The following is a 21,285-nucleotide window of genomic DNA, read 5'->3' as shown; positions in this document are numbered from 1 at the left end:
AGAAATTTCATTTTTGGCCCCTCTTTTTGAGAAGTGGGGGTTTCCTTTATAGCTATAAAAATTTGGAAATACAGTTTCCTCAAATGATGAATTTACAACGTCTACCAGTTGTTCAACTATAAATGTTGCACTTGCCTTTATAACATCTGGTAATTCAAGACTCGCTGAATACTTATTTGGTGAAGCCTTCATAATGTTAAATAGTCCCTCAAGCATCACAGAATGTATAAAGAACGTCGTTCCATGCATTTTTGTGTATATTACTCTCCTACAGCCTGGCTAATTAACGTGATGTGTATTTATCAATTGCTGATCTATATTTGAGAAGTAACAGCTAAAGTATTAGCCACTAGCTAGTGGCTAGTTAGTTTTCTGATTTTTCAATCAGTTTGATATTACTGTTCTTATCTGACCTAGCACCAATACACGACTCGCCAGCTTGCTTCAGTTTTATTCCTTGATTTACCAAACAGTTTGTTTTTTCCAGTCTTTTTACTTTTTAAATAACTTATGACAAATTAATTTTAAGGCTTTTGAAACAGTCAATAAAATTGGGTTCAGTAATATACTTCAAGTACTCACGTAATTCCCTCTTCTGCTGACATGACATTTTCGTGCCTCTTGTGTTCCATTTTAACATTATTCCATAATTGTTTACTAGTGCAGCTCTTACTTAAAGTAAACTTAAGTGGATGTACGATATATAAACCAGAAAATAAGACATTGGTAACACGTTTTAGCTGTATTAGGTAAATAGTTAGAACAGCAACTTTCGACTTATATGTAACGTAAGTGAATGTATCATATCTCTAAATACTCGTCTCATCATCTACTTTAATTTGATTACCTCTTAAAGTCAAATGTAATGCTGTAATATTATCTGTGCAAGGAATGTACATTTGATGGCCTTATGAGCATATTAAAAAGCATGAGTGTTCCATAGGGTTTAAACGAGCACCTTCAGCGTGGTATTCAAAATGGCGCTTTGTTCAGCTTGTACTGTACAGTGCTCTACTTCCTACAATAACGTGAAGGACAACTCCCTTCTTTTTCTTTTCAGAAATATTCAATGTACCCTCCACCAGGCGCCCAAAAATCATCTGGACGATACTCAAAGTGTAGTAGAATTACCGTCCCCACATTCACTACGTGGTTACACGCATATCTGTGTAACCATGCAAGGCTTTCAACAAATGTACAATTAATAATAAATAATCCATCCATGTAATCAGAGATTCAGGACCCTTTCGCAATTTTCCTCATTTTGTTACCTGAAGATATGACATTCCTGTGTCTTTATATACTGTAATTGTTTATATATATATATATATATATATATATATATATATATATATACGCTGGATCTTGCCTAGGGAAAGCTATGCTATCGAACGATTACATCGATAGGTCGTGTGGAGAACCGAAGGGCTTAGGATCTTGGGTAGTGTTAGCTCTGCCGCGTGGAGCGCGGGCACAGCAGAGTTTGGCTGGAGTAGGGTAGTGGAGCAGGTGTATTGAGTGACGCTACCACGAGTTGCGCTTTCAGGGTTTGGCAGCATGTAATTGCGTTCGACTTGCTATGATAGTTTCTGACACGGTGTCGCGGACGGGAAATATTAGCAGGCACACATCAAGAGCCTGTTTCGCCTGTTGACCGTGTCGAGAAGAAGGCGTGCCAACATCCAGCTTCTGCAACAGCGACGGCCGACAATAAGTGACTGTCGCCACCTCCTCGATCGACGACTTCAAACCTTCAATCAACCAACAAGGAAGACTGAAAGGACGTTAAGTTTTAGAACTGTATGGCAGACCTCAGCTTTTCAAACTGTTCCATTTGCATTACTAAAATACAGCAACTTAGCATGGACCCTTGTTGCTCATCATCCCAATTGCATTACCAAGCAGGGTCCCTTCCTTTTCCGAAATGAACCCAAGTGTCGTTGAAATTCAAACGCCGGCATTAAAATAATATCATCCCATTTCACTGCTTTAATTTCAAAGTTCAGTTAAAGTATTCATAGCTGGCTACAATTACCAAAGAGGACTATATTTAGATTACACAATCACAAATTAAGAGTGCGCGTTTTGTTACCATATTTTAGCTTACCCGTGACTGCAGCTCAGCTTGGTATGTACTAAATTTTACTATTGTTAATTGTTCAAAATCATTTAATTCAAGTTCAAAGTTAAATCTCTTGTTTCTAAATTGCGTAGATTCAAGTTGCTTTTGAGATGATTGTTGAGGTAGCCCAAGACTAACCTTATTTTATTTGATTTCGTAGTGCTTCAGAAACAAAGTTCACTATTAGTTTCAATCACTAAATTAACATTCAATTTTCCGGTTTTATTAATTCTTTTGCTAAATTAAGTCAGAGTGCAGCGAAATATATTACTTCTGACAAACTTTCAGTTTTCACACAGCACGTGTCGGCCTTCAGTTGCTATGATTTTAGTGCTAATTATATGTGCATTAACCTTTCTTTTTCATTTATTATAGTAGTTTTCCATAGGCCTGGTGACCGTAATTTTCCCCATATCTCAACATCGCATATTTACTTCCTTTATTAACTTTACCTTTTTTCAAAATTAATTTCCACCTATTTCATTTGCCTTTTCCCTTTCATTTAGATGTAACCCTTCCTCCCTCTTTACCGACAGATTAACTTCTGTGACGATTGTTTTACCCAATTTTTGGGTTAGGTACACGCGGTTTAATTTTTCACTGTCATTGAGGTCGATAAGTGAGGGGGTTACAGCTTCTTGAAATTTAGGTTAAAAAAGAAAAGGAGGCCAAAATAAACAGACTGTTGGAGTACTTAGGACCTGAATCGGATTTCGGTAGCGGTCATTCAGAGAAAAGTTGATAACTTGCTCGAAATGGCGGTGACCATTAAAATTTGCGTGATTTTTCAAAGGTATTCTCCTTGTGGTACTGTGATAGAGTAACGACTGCCTTTCCGCTGTCAGAGCTTAGACAGAATGTAAATCCTCTTTCAGTAACAGGAGCGGTCAGTTCCCTATGCTGCAGTAGATAGTCCTTGACCTGTGCTCCTCGCCGTAGTTGACTGCTGCCTTAGTGTTTTAATAGCAGGGTCTCATAGAAGTGCAGCGACTCAGAGGCTGGCTATGAAACCCGGAGCGCAGCCGCCAGCTCTCTCATTTTTGTTCATTTCTCATTCTGTTAGACGGCTGCTAAGAGACACTGCCGCTGCGAACACGTTTTGCTCCTGCAACTTGCTGTCTTGCAGTTAGTCACCGTTTATTTGCTCATTACTTGGAGAAACACTTCAAGAGGTGATTCTAATTCAGACACCACGGTTTTTATTGGGTGTACGCGCAACTACGTCGCTCCTTGTCCGAGCACGGTCACCATCAGCCAATTGGTAAGATATCACCACAACCGCACCTTTTATCACCTCCATCGTGATCTCATGGGTCTCTTACTCTCTCTCTCTCTCTCTCTCTCTCTCTCTCTCTCTCTGTCTCTCTAGCATGATATAATCTGTTCATGCCTAACCCAGTACCGGTGTAGGTTAGGTTTAAAAAAACTTTGAACGTTTTCGTACAGATAAATCTCTGACTCAAGTTTGTATTCTTTCTTTGCTTACAATGTCAGTGAGGACTGGGCTTGGCTCATTTTTGAATCTCTCTGTTATCAGCATATATATCATTGTTAATATTTAAGCAGTTGCAATCCTCATACACTTCCTTAAATCTCCCAGCTAATAAGTGGACCCCTGCAACTAGGTACAAAGCTGATGATTTCCACTTTAGCAGCCAGGATGAGCGCCCAATATCACGGAAGGTGAAGCCAGCATTGATTGGTTAGGGTGTATGGTTGAGTATCTCCCAGGGTGTGGCTGCTGTGGAGTGGTGGCTGGTGTCAGGTGTGGATCCTTCTTGGAGGCAATTCTGGTTACTCCTTCATGCCATAACAATTACAGCTTTGGAGACAGAGCTGGAGAGGTGATCAATGGCTTCTGTGATGTGCAGCCTCAATTGCTGCGATGAGCCTGGGTCAGAAGGGTGTGTGTTCTCCAGAGCAATGGCAGTTGCTGGTAAAGTGTTGCAGACAGCACAGTAACAGAGACCCTGACACTGGGCAACGGTGGTGACGACCAGCAGAAAGCAGCCACGGCTGCTGGCCTGCTTCTGTATATCAGCGGCAAGCACACTGGAGGAAGCAGGGTCAAACTGCTGCCTCCAGAATGCTTGATGACGATGGTATGTGCCTGTCTTAGGCCTCACACTGTGACATTGTCATTATGACTCACCCAGTGGTGTGCTGTTATAGATGACAGACTCTGGCGACAGCAGCTGGCTGGTACTTTTTGGTGCATAGACTGCCACGGACCATCCATTGACTAGTAGCTGGCGAGCACCTCCAAAGATGTCCAACGTAGCTTTGGACGAAACGTCAGGGATAGAAGAGTTCCATCGACCATGGTCATACAACCCGGAAGAATTCTCGGCAGCTGAAACATCCGGTCGTGAAAGCCTTCATTTTAAGTTAATTTTACCATTACCTACTTCATAAACTACCGTCTAGAGATGGCCACTATAATTCAAGATTTGCTCCATACAATTCCAAACATGACTGAAGCTATTGCATTTGTCGGTGCCTTTAACTAGCAAGTCAAATCACCCAAAGATTTTGGAAGAGGTGGTATTAAACGGAGTCTCCCATAACCTCACATAAAAATATCTTGGACCAGCTGGTCTCTTCACAGACTGCCTTGAGCTGTAAGAGGTACACTGCTGTATTGTTGTAAGTGAACAGCTCATGTTGAAATGCAGGAATTAAATCGTCCATTATGCTAGCAAGCTCCAACAGAGAGACATTTACTGGCAACAACAAAAACAATTCATGGTATTTCCATTTTATGCACTGTACTTCAGTGATCGACCCGCTCACATCTTGAAGTGCTGCAAGGTGTGCTGTTACGTGTACGCACTGCCTGGGCCCCAACCAGACTGTGAACCAATGTTGGTTCGCGCCTCTATTTGTAGCTGAATTTGACTCTCAGTGCCAGCTGCGTCCTTTGACGCTCTTTTGTTTTTAAGAGCCCGCAGTTTTACTTCGTGAAACTCACTTTCTCTCTGCGGTCTCTTATGATCTGCACTAATACACGAGAGAATTCGTGAGACCTGACATTTAAAAAGAGATTCTTCATGTCCGTCTTCCCATGTTGGCCACTCTCTCTGCAGGTTCTTGGGAATGCATTGATATTACGAAATGGTCACAAGGGGAAAAAGTGCTGCTGAAAACGTGTGCACACCAGAAGTCGAAATATGATCTAAATATGATCTCGTACACAAAAAGTGAAGGCAACATATAAGGAGCCATGGTAATTAATCTGACAAACATGTAGACAAGCCTGAAGTGATGATCGTTGCTAAAAGGATAAATGACGCACCTATTCCAAAACTGCATCCAATAGCAGAACATTTCAGGTCTGTGGAGCATTTTGAATCTTGGTTCCCACTAAAGAAGCAGCGGCGATTCACCGTGAAACTTACAGAGCACTTATCAATGTGCCATTTCTTAGAATTCTCCAAGAAAGAACGAGTAGTACATAAAAACATGAGAGAGGACAAATAAGCTTTTTCCAGTTGGTGTGGGAACTCTTTAATTGTGTTGTCACGTGTGAGCTACAAGAAGAAGCCGTTGACTGTTCTGTTTACTATTCACAATGGCGGAAAGATGATTTCATTAAAAAAAATTATTTTAACTGTGGACTCGAACCACCAGAAGTTGTACAAGAAGAAGTGTTCGATCTTTGGAATGAGTTATTCTGCTGACAGACACATGTCAATCCTACAGGCAGAATCGACGTGAGGATGACAACTCTGCTCATTCTATCATTTTTAGATAATAACCAGCTGTGCGGCTAGGGCTATGTTGCGTTCGTAAGGTGCAACTGGGAAGGCACTCCTCTATGACCCATAGAGGCACAGCTACATACCATCCAACAAATTGTATGAAAGTCATTCTCTGCGAACGTATGGGGAAGTGCAAACACCATAATTGAAATTACAGTCGCTTTGTGCGGTGTTTGAGTCGGTTACTTCTCTGATACGCGGATATTATATCATATTCGATACAGTCTATCTGATTACAAGGGTTCCACTTTCATAATCCTTGGAACTAGTAACGAAAAGATACATGATTGTTTCACTGGACTTTTTAGGTACGTTGTCATGTAACTTTAATTATTGTGTGACGGAAAATATTAAAAACTAACTGGTAATGGGGCTGAGGGTAGCTCATCATCGCCTTTCTTTGCGAACCCGTGAGTGGAACATTTTGAAGTAAAAGCACTAGAATCCAACGAGTTCAAACGACTCGTTTGTTACGTGGCAACAGGGAACGATAAAACTTGAATACTTATGTAAGATTTAAACTCTGTCTGTCCCAATCTAGAATTTACGAAGAACTGTTAGATCCTTGGGACACAGTGTATCTACATATACGTCTATATCTACATGATTACTGTGCAATTCGCAACTAAGTGCGTGGCAGAGGGTTTATCGAACTATCTCCTAGCAACTTCTCTACCATTCCATTCTCGAACAGCGCACGGAAAAAACGAACTTGTAAATCTTCTGTGCGAGTTCTGGTCTCTCTTATTTATTATGATTATCATTTCTCCCTATGCAGGCGGACACCAACAAAATATTTTCACACTATGAGGAGGGAGTTGGTGTTTCAGATTTCATGAGAAGATCCTACCGCAGCGTTTTAGTGACCACCACCCCGATTCGCGTATCATACCCTTACATCGCGAGAATGGAAAACAAAATGCTCTTCTTTGAACTTTATTAGCCCGCTCCGTCAATCTTATCTGATGTGGATCCCACACCGCACGGCATAACCCCTGAAGTTGACGGACAAGCGTGTTGTAGGCAGCCTCTCTAGGAGACCGGTCACAATTTATAAATATTCTGCCAATGAATTATAGTCACTGGTATGATTTCCACACAACGTTAACTGTGTGATCGTTATAATTAAAGTTATTCGTAATTGTAATCCCTAAGTATGTAACTGAGTTTACAGTCTAGATCTGTATGATTTATCGTGTAAGTGAAATTTAGCCGATTCCCTTTAGTAGTCATGTGGATGACTTCACACTTTTCGTTATTTAGAGTCAAATGCCATTTTTTTGCAACATACAGATATCCTATCTAAATAATTTTGAAATTAGTTTCGATCATCAGATGACTTTACAATGCGGTAAGAGATAGCATCATTTGCAAGCAATCTAAGAGGAGTGCTGAGACTGTCTGCAAAATCGTTTATTTATTTCAGGAAGAGCAAGGCACCTGTGACACTTGCTTGGGGATCGCCAGTTATTACTTCTGTTTTACTTGATGGCTTTCCGTCATTTATTACGAACTGTGACCTCTCTGTGAGGATTCACGAATCCAGCCGCACAACTGAGACGGTACTCCATACGCACGCAATATAATTAGAAGTCATTCGTGAGGAACGGTGTCAAAAGTCTTATGGAAATCTAAGAAACAAGGAATCAATTTGACATATCCTGTCGACAGCACTTATTACTTTGTGAGAATAAAGAGATAGTTGTGTTTCACAGGAACGATATTTTTTATTACCAGTTGGCTATTTGTATATGAAAACCCACGTACATTGACCTCTATCTCCATGCTGTAAACTGACGAATTTAGATTCAAATCGTGGAAATTTATATGTAAATCCCCCACACTGGGTGACAAAACTTTGGTGAAATAAAATGATAAATATAATTTCAATGAAACAATTAAAGGATTAAATCACTGAAACATTTTGCGTTTATTATTATGTCATAAATACAAATCTTAGGGCCGATTTGGCTCCCACCGACGCAACTCAATAACTGAGCAGTAAACGAGGAAGGGGGATGACTTGTTCCATCTCATCATGCGAGAGCGTTAATTTTGCATGAAGGTTTGTACGGTGGATGCGAGATTGCGTGATGCATCAGTGACCCCTCGTTGTTTGTGTAGCGGCCGATAGACAGGCAGCAGTTTTCATCTGTTAGGCTCTGCAGTTTTATGACGAACCCTCGGTGATCAACTCGTTTCTGCTTCTGCACTGGGTGACTTAATCCTTCAGATATTGTGTTCGTTGGGTAGGGGGGGAGGGACAAATTTTCCGTCTCCCCAATGTATAACCGATGCACCCTGACCGACCACGCCTCCCATTCATTTTCCCAGCGCGAAAATATCCGACCATGTGGTGGAACGGGAACACCCGTTCTGTTTTCATAGTTTCTCGTTGTGGCAGTTGCCAGCGCTAGGTACAATCTCCCTGGAAATTGTTTCAAGTGTTTGTCTGCATTCGTGAGTTATCAAGAGAGTAGCCACTCAAAAATATCTTTGTAACAGGAATGCCTGCTCTTATTCAAGTGTCTCCAGGTGCTTGTGACCTGGCGGCATCCCCTTTGCTTTGTGTCACACTTTATTCAGACAGCCCTTCCTGAGCGAGGCAAACACATTATTTAAACGGTCCCTGTCTGGATTTTGCCAGATTCTCACATACTGGTTGTGGCTTAAGTGTCCCTCTCGTCTGCAGCGGCCGCCCGTGAGGTACTATTCCATCACAGCAAGGCATAAAGACTGTGGTTAGTAGATATCGAACATTTTCTTACAAGGAGAGACTCGCCGAAGAATTACGCCTACGAATAGTGATCCGAAGGTATGGGCGTTGTTTTCATAATAAAGAATGTCTGAGAAAGAGATTGAGTGAGAGATAGAAAATGAAGCAAAGAATCAGTAGTGTATTTTATGCCGGCCTAATATCCAAAAAGATAAACAGACTGCTCAACAAATTTGGCAGCCAGGGTATTTTTCCACCATCAACAAAGAAAAAAGTCTTCTTTGTAACAGTACAGATGATCTTAGTCTCCCAAAATAAGGCTGTGTAGTGCCTTCGATGGAAATATAGCATGTATCACATAGAGCAGACTGTTGTAACAAAGAGGGATGCGATGAATATCAGTGTCACACGCGACTAAAATGATTCATATGTCCCTGAGCACTGTTGAGAATATTATCATGAAATGAAATACGATGAGATCAGTATAATTCCGAAAACATAAAGTTTCTAGGACAGTGTAATGAAGGAGCATACCGAAATAAAGATGACGGAAAACTTAATAAACATAGACGCCGGCATCAACTTAAACAAGACTTGACATCCAGTACTCACATCCATCAATGCTGGGAAGCACTGAGAGAACATGTGTTTCACGGAGGATCAGTGAAGACTTGTAATGCTTCTATACAATGTCAATTTAGCATTAACAGCAAAATAGTTTATATAAAGTGACATTGTGATACTTATCATGTCCTAAGTGTTTAGGACGAAATACACTATTAAAATGATCGGTGCAGATATTAATGAACTGCTATACTGCTATACGATAGAGCAAAGAAATTAGTGAACGTTAGGAACTCGTACGTCTAACTAACAATGTCTTTGGCACTTGGCATGCAGTAGTGCGACCTGGTTGCGGAGTAATTGAATTACCCGCTGTTTGTGGCGGGCTCGAAAATAGAGGACTGCTCTCGCGCGCATTTGTGAAGAGTGGATTAACAGTATGCAAATTCTTCGCAAATGTGACACTCGTGGTTTGCAGTGGTCAGAGGAGAATACTCTGATAACAGTTTATGCTACTACAATACATTCGTGATTTGTTGCAAAATTCAATACGGAGCAGTTCTACAACACTAAAGGCACCGAACAACCTGTCCACAAAATTACGATGTTTCGATGATACTGGTGCTTAGACTGATCGGTTATTTAAATTATAAATGCCAGTGAACCTTTTGGAAACAATAATATTTTTATGTTATAGTGTTTTTCGTCTTTGTTAAGTACATGGTACCTATAGTCACGAGAATTTCAGTAACTTTCAGGTCTGTGAGTGTAGTGATTTATTTTGCCCGTTTGCATTTTGACAAAGACAGAATATCTTCTTTCAATTAAATGAGCATTTGGGTAATAGGATCTAATAGAAAGCGATAGCAATATTAGAAGTGGCTCCCTAAGTTCCAGAACAGATAAATACAGTCTACAGTATTCTGTTTATATATATCATTACAGTAATATGAACTAATAATAACTGCGATAATTTGCCATTCTTCTTGTAATTACAAATATTGTCTATTTTTTGCTTCATGGATAAAAACAACTGCTATGCTGGAGAATAAAAAAAGATTTTGGGAAATACCAGGATCAAGATCCAGAAATACGTTTCTCAGATGAGATCAGCGTTGGTCGTGTGAGCCAAATTAAGTTTGAAAGACATTATTTATTATTACTCTGCCTTGTGCTTGCACCCGAAGGCAAAAGGAAAATTTAACTTACATAAAGAAGAAACAAAGCAGTGGCTAGCATCTTGATGGTAGTTTGGTCAGTACAAGACGTCTGTACAGACGAAGTCCAGATGGAACTTAAAGGCTTAAGAGAAAGTGTAAGTCCAGATTTTACTGAATGGCGCAATGCCAATTCGGAAGACATAAAAGTAGTTTTAAAAAATTGCTGATTTGCAAGGGAATATTGGGAACACAGAATCTGTCGCGCTGTCTTGGCTAGTCAACCTGACCCGTTATTATACAGAGTGGCCAGAAAGAGTGTCAAAAGGTTTTAAGGGTGTTGCAGGGTGTGTTGTGTTGAGAAATAATTGTTAAAAAAATTCTTTACATAGCACTGTTTCCGAACTAATTAGAATGGAACTTAGACAACCAGGCCATCGCGCGAGAAAATTCAAGCGGCCCTCTAGATACAATTAGTGTCAGTTGTTCTCACAGCATAGATGATGGCGCTACAGGATGCTCAGCCTTTGGCTTGGGTTTGATCCTTACTACAGTTTCATGTCTAATTTTTGTGTATTCTGTTGTTTGGTTTTTGGAAAGCAAATGAAGAAATTTTTGGTGACACAATTCTCTGACACGCATAACATCCTGATTGGTGTACGTACAACGTCCTGATTGAATAACGCCAGTGCTAAGTATCTCAGAAATGGCACAAGATATTGAACTTTGCACTAACAATTATTTCTCAACACAACCTACACTACAACATGTTTAGAACAATTTCGGAGTGTTTCTGACCACCCTTCAGAACAAACCCAATGTGATACACTCCAGCAGCTCGGGTTCCCATTGAACAAACATACGGCACGGGAGCCCCACCATTGCTAACGCCCAGACTATTAGAAAAAAAATTTAATGCTGCATAAGCAATTTCCCTTTTTTCATTTGTAAAGGGAATCATACACACTACTGAATTTATACTAGTTTTCAAGAAGTACTGCTACGTTCATGGACAGCTATAATCATGATCTGATTCGTGAATGGGTACATTCAAGGAGAAGCTACTCTTTGGGCCACAGAGGAAGCAGAACTTTGTGATAGCTTTCCTTAGAAAATGCTGGTCCAGGAATATACAAGAGACACTTCACAAAGAAATATTTAATTCAGTTGTACATTCAGTCTGATTTTCACGTGTGATTCAGGGGCTGCTGTCTCGAATATATTGTACCATGAAGGAGAGATGCGAGTTAATACGATCTGTATTTTCAGACTGATAATACACACATATTTAACACCGACTGATCAGAACTCTTGAAGGTCGGAAGACAGTATAACAGTTGGTACGAAAACAGAGAATAAAGCAATGAATGCTTAAAGATTGTGACAAGTCACTTACCTTTCATCTGCTGCATGAAGTGTACATGAGACCTATCACTGAATGTTTATAATGAATGCTGTCGTCCCCATGCCCAAAATTCTTGAAGGTTTCTATCAAGCACGCACAACCACGTTGTACTAACCTTTACAAAAGTGTTACCAGAAGACAAAAATGTAACCACTGTGCGATGCGCAACCAGGTATTGCTTGACAGTAATGTTGTGATACAGCTGAGTGAAACCGGTAGCACAGTGCTGTGAAAGCGGTAAAATAAATAAACGTGAAATATAATCCGCAAAGGCATGTGCCCTTGTAGACTGTTATGAATATAGTATGGAACGGCTACTGGCTTGTGGTTATAGCCGTGATACAGAAATTATGCCAGCTGGTGGACATGTGGACTTGATGAAGACTTAAAAGATGTAAGAGGCAAGAGAAAACGAGATACATACTTGGACCGCTTCTTCCAGAATCCGAATGTTTTCAGCATCTACAATAATAGTAATAATAATAATAATATTTTTAAGAAATTCTGCATTACTCTAAGTCCAATTAAACCACTGATTGTACGATTAGAATCCCAGGAAGATGATTACATAACTTGTTTTCCGATATATATAGCATAGTCGATACATGTGTTGCCATCATCTGGAGTCCTGGATGGCGTTTACAAGATACTTAGCCTGAGATCTCCACTGAGAGTACTTACCTAAGCTAGATGCTGAATTAAACAAGACCGCATCCTTGGCTGAACTGGCTCAACAGAAAGCTCCAAATATATGATTTTTTTTCACGTTCCAAGCACAAAAATGTTAAAATATGTAAATGGCCCCTCTCATTCTGGCCTGTTGTAAAATTTATGTTGATCAGTCGTGTCCTTGATCTTATTTATAATCCTGAAAGGTGGTACCTCCATCTGTGGAAATCATGTAAAGGAAACAACGTAAAAGAAAAATCAAAGGAGAATGTACCATCCTGTCCAACCATGTCAACTGAGGGTCGCAGCTATAAAATAAAACTCTGTACAAAACCTTTTGTAAATGACGCACCAGTCACCTATGAGATTAATAGCCCTGTCTATTATTTTCCCCTGGTTTTCCGCAGGCTACAATAGAATGGTGTGGTAGAGAGATGATTCGGGGATGCTTATTGCTTGCTCATGCCATTTCGTAAATTATATATATATTCTCTACGCTCACCAAAATAGATAAACTTGTAATGCACGTTACTGTGTTGCATTGTACCGACTTATTTCATTCTGCTCGAATGATTTGGAATCTTTATATAAATATTCGTAAATAACTGTCTACATCATGTTATGATTCACTCGTAAGAGCCACTTCTTATATTGATGTAGCTTTATTCAACTAAATTAACATCTATTTTGTATTATACGTGATTGCCTTGCGTTGTAACGTGCCAGTATTGATTGTCTTCTTTTTGTGTCAATTCGGAGATATCCCTCTTCTTATTCATTTTTATGCAGGCAATGTGTGTCAATAAAGATGTATAATACCAGGCTTAATAGGTAAAAGTATATTAACACGTAAAGATGACTGTGAAATTAAAATCTGAAGAAAGAAGTTCAGCCAAAGAAATATTTTGAAAGAAATAATTTTAAAGCTAATTGTGACGAGAAGCGAGTAAAACTAGAATGGCGACAGAGACATTTACAAATAAATGAATCTTTTGCTACATGTGGCTTTGGAGAGTCAAAAAAAAAAAAAAATGAAATACCTTTTTCCAGCAAGCAGAACAAATTGTATCCCTGTAACGGTAGCGGTTCTTTGCTCAGAAAGAGGTGCATCATGCTTTATTTAAATCTCACTAGACCTTTCACTCATCGACCCTAAATGCGTAAAGAAAAACAAAATAACTGTCTATCGTTTGTCAGACATTGTCATCCAAAGATGTGATTATTTGCTATGTACAGATATTATTTTGTTTTGTCCTAATATTTCTTCCAATTTAAACATACGTTTCAGATGCACTAGCAAGGACCTTCATCTTAAATGTTTTCTTCCCCTTAAACAGATCGCAACTAATGCCACTAGAACTTCTTTTTGACAATGATAAAACATCGTGTACCAGTTTATTATGTGTTCGTGTAATAAAATCTAATAGAATAAGTTAGCAGTAATAGCCAGAGTATCACAAGTATGTATCAAACGTTAACCGAAATACATCATATTATCTTTCTTCGAAAAACTGACAGCCTGTTTGCTTAGTAAGAGACCTTCAGCCTAGCAGTCGTTTATTTCTAAGTAATCATTTGATTTAATTTGAATACTGGTGCTAAACATATATTGGATGAAATTTTACTCTTTGCTTCTACATGGACAGGTATTATCAGGATCTGATTAGTCAGTGGGTACATTCAAGGAGAAACTACTCTTTGGGTCAGAGAGGAAGCAGATCTTTCTAATAGCTTTCCTCGCGAGATACTGGTCCAGGGGTTTCAGGAGACACTTCGCAAAGAAATATTTAAGCCAGCTGTACATTCAGTCTGATTTTCATGTGTGTGTCTGTTTCAGTAGCGTATATTTGCTGTGAAAGGTGCATCATGGTTTATTTGAATCTCACTTGTACTATCACTCATCGACTCTAACTACATAAAGAAAAGCAAAATAACTTTCGGTCGTTAGCCGGACATTGTTCTCTAAAGACGGGATTATTTGTTAAGAATGGACAATTCGAAATTTTGGTATGATGGGAAGAAGGCTAATAAAAAAAATACTGGTGAGGATTAACATAAATGCAAATTTTATTATTTCGTTTTGTCCTAATATTACTTCAAATTTAAAGATACGTTTCAGATGCGCTAGTAAGGACCTTCATCTTAAACGTTATCTCCCCTAAATAGGTTATAACTATCGCCACTAGAATTTCTTTTTGACAGAGTTAAAACTTTTTATATCAATTTATTACGTATTCGTGTGATAGATTCTAAAAGAAAAAGTTAGCAATAATAAAGTGAATATATAAATATGTATCAGACTGTAATAGAGTTACATACCTTTATTTGAAAAAATTCATGAATAGATTGAAAGTGACAGCCAGTGTGTTTATTAAGAGGCCTCCAGCTTAGCATTGATCTGCTTTAAAGTAACCATTTATTTAGTTTGAATGCTAGCGCTAAATAAATATTGAAAGAAATCTGCTTTTGCTCCTACAGAGTGTTCAGAAATTTCCGTTATAAACTTCTAGAACTTCTATAGGTGTGTGAGTAGATAATACTGCATTTTGAATTGGAACCCATTTCCGGAAATGAACAGTTGCCGTGCTACAACCATTTGAAAACATGATGATAACGCGACCAATTTTACAAGAAACTGATTACGCTTGACCCAGTACATCACTTGTTTTGCAATTTCGGTCATTAACGGCCAAAGGAACTGCTCGTGTGCTCGTTGACGGCTTCTCTTCAGCAGCATGCTGTGCGGCCTCTTTCAGTTCGTGTGTGCAGCGTCTGCATGGAGCACCACAGTAACACCTGCTGACGGTCAAGGTACATTTTCTCAAAGCAATTGAGTAGTTATGGCGAAAAGGGCAAGTGCTGGAGTTGGACGTTGTGAAGAACGATCTTGATAAAGGCCACGAGCAGCTGTTCCATTACCGTGAGCTTCGCCATCCAGAAACATCTCATCTGTGTATTCTGCAAGCGTGTACTCAACTATGTTGCTCTAACACTCACAGACACTTGAATGAGTTTCGAACCGTATCAGAGAGATAGGATAGGCGTCCAGAGACATTAGCCTATTAGCCATAACCACCCCCTCCCCTCCCTTTGCCCGTACCATGACTACCCTGTTGCATACTTACCTGTCAAACATACTGTACTTTCGTACGGCTGTAACACGAAGCAGGACGTTTCCGGACATGGATTTCTAGTCATATACTATGTACTCACTCTCCTCTATCAATCCCAGAAGTTTGTAATGGTAATTTGTGTGTTGTTGTATACGTTTCCCCATTTTGTTTCGGCAGTATTTGGAACCGAAGACTTGCTTCCGACATGTCTAGGTACACGATTACATGGTCAAGTGGTTTAACTCAAGTGGTATAACTCAAGCAGCTTAACTGATTGTGAGCAGCAAAGCTACACACTCATGAAAACAAACAGCATCAGATTTAATAGTGAGCGTCGGCAGTCGAATTTGACCATAAACAATGGCACGAGACCAATAATAGTTCACAGGCTGGTTAGAATATAGACAATGAGTACACATAACAGCACAACGCACAACACCTGATAAAGGCATTGAGTCTTTTAGCATTGGCTAGGAACAACAACTATGCAGAGCACCGGGAAGCACATCTTAACCTCTCCGAGGAAACTTGAGAGATAAAATCACAAGAAACTGCAACTTACAACTAGTGCCGGGTAGACTTTTAGTTTCAATGGGTAATTTAAAAAGTACTTGGAATTTCTGTTTTCATATATGTGGAACAAACTGTCTTGTCGGATTAATCATTTTGAAACACCCTGGGTACCCACATGGCCTGAGCTAACCATCAACTGCCAGGACAAACAAATGTATTAGCCCCATACAGTAACATTGTTTGATGTAATATCTGTAAATGTTAGTTGCGGGATGAGTACAGATGTCACAAAGTAAACAAAAAAATTGTGTCCCATACATTTTTTGTGTACCAGCTTCATCATCTTGTATGTGCATTTTAATATATACTGACACAGATAACAGAAAATCTGCGTTCTCTAGCTTTTCATAAAGTTACGTACTTTTTTAATCATCAGTTATGTGTTGTCAAACATGTGCATGATAAGCATAATAAGCGAAATCCAGACTGACTGTTTAAGCTAGAATGACATTGCTAACCATCAGTGAAATTAATATACATAAAAGATGGTGGGAGGGATTCATACCAAAGAAAAAGCAATGGGAAGCTCTACGTGTTCACTCTCATAGTACTCCTTTAGTCACTACAATAAATTATTTAAGAGTGCCACATGTTTACAAATCTCACAATTAGAATCTGGTAGTAGCTATTTATGCATACACGAGAAGATTCTGCGGAGAATTCGTCATTCAGTGCAACGAAATACTTCGAACCAATCACATGTTCCGGAAGATAATCCCTATGGTATATTCCCGGTACTCCAAAGTGTTTTACTGAATCGAACGTCTTTCTCAAGACGGAATGTCTTATTCACCAGTAGCTACTGTTTTCAAGTGGAAAACAGCTTTGCTTCCCACGTGTGGTTTTACGTGAAACTGAACTGACACTTTGAGGTAGGGTTCTGTTCCGAGCGAAACGCCACAATGTTCCAGTTGAACATGTAGCTTAGGATCCTGTCACAGAAGGATGATGACAAGGACTCTGTACAATAGCGCATACCAAGGATTCCAAGCAGAAATTACGTCATCCCCTCGGCAGTTACAGTATTAATTACTACAAAATCATTCTTTCCGAAGCGAGAGTGTAGAAATATCTATAATACTGTTACTAAGCGCACTAAAACTATTTTCAAAGACGGTTACAGTCTTTTACATTCACACAACATGATCTTATGCAATGTGTTAATGGACTATGATTTTGCACCGTATGTTTAAACTCTTCATTACCGATGTCTCACTATCGTAAAGCAAAGCCTCATGGAATGTTAACTGATCAAAGAGTGTTTTGATATCCTAACAGCTTCAAACGAACCTCCTGCTTAAGCATTCGCTTCCTACTCCCTCCTCATCTGCGTAACTCTCCGTCCGAATAGGTCTAGGCAGGCCCAAAGATACTCACCCACCTCCGTTTCAACCTCTGCTGATAGGCGTCACTCGATGCGGATATGGAGAGGTATGTGGTCAGCATACCGCTCTCCGGCCGTTGTCAGTTTTGGTAACCAGAGCCGATATTCCTCAGTCAAGTAGCTCCTGAATTGGCCTCATAAGTGCCGAGTGCACCACGGTTGCCAACAGCGCTCGGCAGACGCGAATGGTTTCCCACCCAAGTGCTGTCATGCCTGACGGCTGTTAACTTCGGCGATCTGAGAGGAATGAGTGTTACCACTAACGCTAGGCCGCTGGCCTTATCTGCAATATCAGCCATATATTAATGGGGCATGGATTGGCTTCCAACTTTGACATCACGATTCAAAAGCTTATACTCTCCAAATTTCTGAATTCATCTGCCTATTGACGTCAAACTTCAAGTCCTATCACCAAACGTATCAAAAATGGTTCAAATGGCTCTGAGCACCGTGGGGCTTAAGTTCTAAGGTCATCGGTCCCCTTGAACTTAGAACTACTTAAACCTAACTAACCTAAGGACATCACACACATCCATGCCCGAGGCAGGATTCGAACCTGCGACCCTAGCGGTCGCGTGGTTCCAGACTGTAGCGCCTAGAACCACTCGGCCACCCGGGCCGGCATCAAAGGTTTCTCGAGATTTTTATTCTTTACCAACTCACCTCTGACCACCTTCCGAGCTACAAACCCTGTATTAAAATGAAAGAAGGACCCCCCCTCCCAACATCAAATCTCATATAAGATACTTTTAAGAGGTGAAACTTATATACAATGTATAAAGTTTTATGTAATCATCTCCTCTACGAGGTACTAATCTGGTAATGACCCAATTATAAGGCTTCTCTCAATTAAATGTCAACCTCACATGCCTATGGTACACTCTGCCAAACTAACGAGGCGCTGACGACCGAGTATTAGCGGTATAACTGCAAGGTCGAGTGGAGAGGGAATGCTGCGCCAACACTCACTCAATGAGAGACAGAGTTTTGGCTGGTAAGCTCGAAGATGGAAGCTCAGACATGAGTCTTACCTGCTACAGACTGATGAACCATTCAGGGACACTTCACAATACTTCTAGCTGCATTAGAAAACAGGATAGGTTTTCTATGAAGACTGACTCTGAGCACTATGGGACTAAGTTCATCAGTGTCCCCGAACTTAGAACTAGTTAAACCTAACCAACCTAAGGACATCACACACATCCATGCCCGAGGCAGGATTCAAACCTGCGACGTAGCGGTCACTGTGTTCCAGACTGTACCGCCTAGAACCGCACGGCCACCCCGGCTGGCCTATGAAGACTCCAATTAGAGAAAACAGCAAGAGAAAATGGATATCTGCAAAAGTAAGGTTAGGTGAAAGAAATACTAGAAAGATTGCTTACAGAGAAGAAGATATAGCAGAGATGTCTCAGAAGAACCGATAGATTTTGCAGTTATCTCAGAAATTAAGGAGGAGGTCAAAGATACACTACTGCCCATTAACATTGCTACACCACGAAGATGACGTGCTACAGACACGAAATTTAACAGACAGGAAGAAGATGCTGTGATATGCAAACGATTAGCCTTTCAGAGCATTCACATAGGGTTGACGCCGGTGGCGACACCTACAACATGCTGACATGAGGAAAGTTTCCAACCGATTTGTGATACACGAACAGCAGTTGACTAGCGTTGCCTGGTGAAACGTTGTTGTGATGCCTCGTGTTAGGAGGAGAAATGTGTACCGCCACGTTTCCGACTTTGATAAAGGTCGGATTGTAGCCTATCGCGATTGCGGTTTATCGTTTCATGACATTGCTGCTCGCGTTGCTCGAGATCCAATGACTGTTAGCAGAATATGGAATCGGTGGGTTCAGGAGAATAATACGGAACGCCGTGCTGTATCCCAATGGCCTCGTATCACTAGCAGTCGAGATGACAGGCATCTTATTCGCATGGCTGTAACGGATCGTGCAGCCACGTCTCGATCCCTGAGTCAACAGATGGGGACGTTTGCAAGACAACAACCATTTGCACGAACAGTTCGACGACGTTTGCAGTAGCATGGACTATGAGCTCGGAGACCATGGCAGCGGTTACCATTGACGCTGCATCATAGACAGGAGCGCCTGCGATGGTGTACTCAACGACGAAGCTGGGTGCACGATGGCAAAACGTCATTTTTTCCGATGAATCCAGGTTCTGTTTACAGCATCATGATGGTCGCATCTGTGTTTGGCGACATCGCTGTGAACGCAAATTGGAAGCGTGTATTCGTCATCTCCATAGTGGCGTATCACCCGGCGTGATGGAATGGGGTGCCATTGGTTACATATCTGTGTCACCTCTTGTTCGCATTGACGGCACTTTGAACACTGGACGCTACATTTCAAATGTCTTACCACCCGTGGTTCTACCCTTTATTCATCCCTTCGAAACCCTACATTTCAGCAGGATAATGCACGACAGCAAATTGCAGGTCCTGTGCGGGCCTTTCCGGATACAGACAATCTTCGACTGCTGCCCTGGCCAGTACATTCTCCTAATCTCTCACCAATTGAAAACGTCTGGTCAATGGTGGCCGAGCAACTGGCTCGACACAATACGCCAGTCACTACTCTTGATGAACTGTGGTATCGTGTTGAAGCTGCATGGGCAGCCGTACCTGTACACGCCATCCAAACTGTGTTAGACTCAATGTCCAGGCGTATCAAGGCCGTTGTTACGGCCAGAGTTGGTTGTTCTGGGTGTTGATTTCTGAGGATCTATGCACGCAAATTGCGTGAAAATATAATCACATGTCAGTTCTAGCATAATATATTGGTCCACTGAATACCCGTTTATCATCTGCATTTCTTCTTGGTGTAGCAATTTTAATGGTCAGTAGAGTAGTATATACACTGGAAAATATATGATGTTGTATAAGTGCAACACAAACACAACAGTTAAAAATCTAATATTGTTAGAATTTTTGGAGAAACAACGTTTAATTGGAATGGAGATTACTTAGTGATTTTTCCACTTTTAATAGTTTGCTAATAACTAACACCTGTTTTAGGAAATAAACATATTCACATATATTATTGGACCGTTTGTGAGCTCAGTTACAGACAATGCAGTGGGGAACAAAACAATACAAGATCTAATGCTGCTTCAAGGTTAAGAGTAAAATTTGTGAGACGGTGTGGTGAAACATATGATCAGCAGCTGGTAGCTAGTGAGAGCAGCGTGTTGACATTTGGGTTAAGAAAACAAGTATGTCAAATTGTTACGAGACGGAGTAGTCTCACTTGGCGTAACTTGCCAGCACAATGGAAGTGCACGGAACAGACAACGCAATTTCTACATCATCGCTAGGAGCGGCACATTGGCACTAATATGCTGCTTTCTGGTATAAATAACGGTTGATTTTGTTAACGATTCAGTACTTTGTGCACTAAGTCCGCCCCCTGCCCTTGGTGCCAGAACTCAGAGACTCTGCCGGTCCAGTCCAGCTGCAGCCTGACTCATGCCACGAAGCAATTTGTCACTTGTCCCCCCCCCCAAGCACAGCAGCTGCGTACTGACAAAATGGTGGATGCGCCTCTTGCTGCTTACTTCTGCCGCGTGGGTGCGGTCAGTCATCGAAGAGCGGCTAACTCTGCAAGATTCCAACATGCACCGCTGACGTACGTGCTGTGGTTGATGCAACATATCCACGGGGTCGTTGCCGAGCTCAGACGTCAGCAAAGCAGTGCGCCAGCATGTGCTGCAGCCAGCTGGACAGACACTAGCCACTGTCTGACCGTTACAGGCCCACTAGTGTGGAATGGGGGCACGATCGCCTCATCACCACA

At 40.8% G+C, this 21,285-nt stretch overlaps 1 non-coding gene across 1 annotated transcript; it reads right to left on the bottom strand.

Moving 5' to 3' along the window:
• Window positions 1–17,999: 17,999 nt before the first annotated feature.
• Trnas-gga lies at window positions 18,000–18,083 on the bottom strand. The gene is given in 2 exon segments: window positions 18,000–18,034; window positions 18,044–18,083. It is a non-coding gene; the product is annotated as a tRNA-Ser (tRNA).
• Window positions 18,084–21,285: the final 3,202 nt, after the last annotated feature.

Source organism: Schistocerca piceifrons, chromosome 1, assembly GCF_021461385.2.
Source record: "Schistocerca piceifrons isolate TAMUIC-IGC-003096 chromosome 1, iqSchPice1.1, whole genome shotgun sequence".
NCBI classification, from domain to species: domain Eukaryota; kingdom Metazoa; phylum Arthropoda; class Insecta; order Orthoptera; family Acrididae; genus Schistocerca; species Schistocerca piceifrons.
Note: the sequence above shows the minus strand (reverse complement) of the source record. Positions and strands in the feature narration are given on the sequence as shown.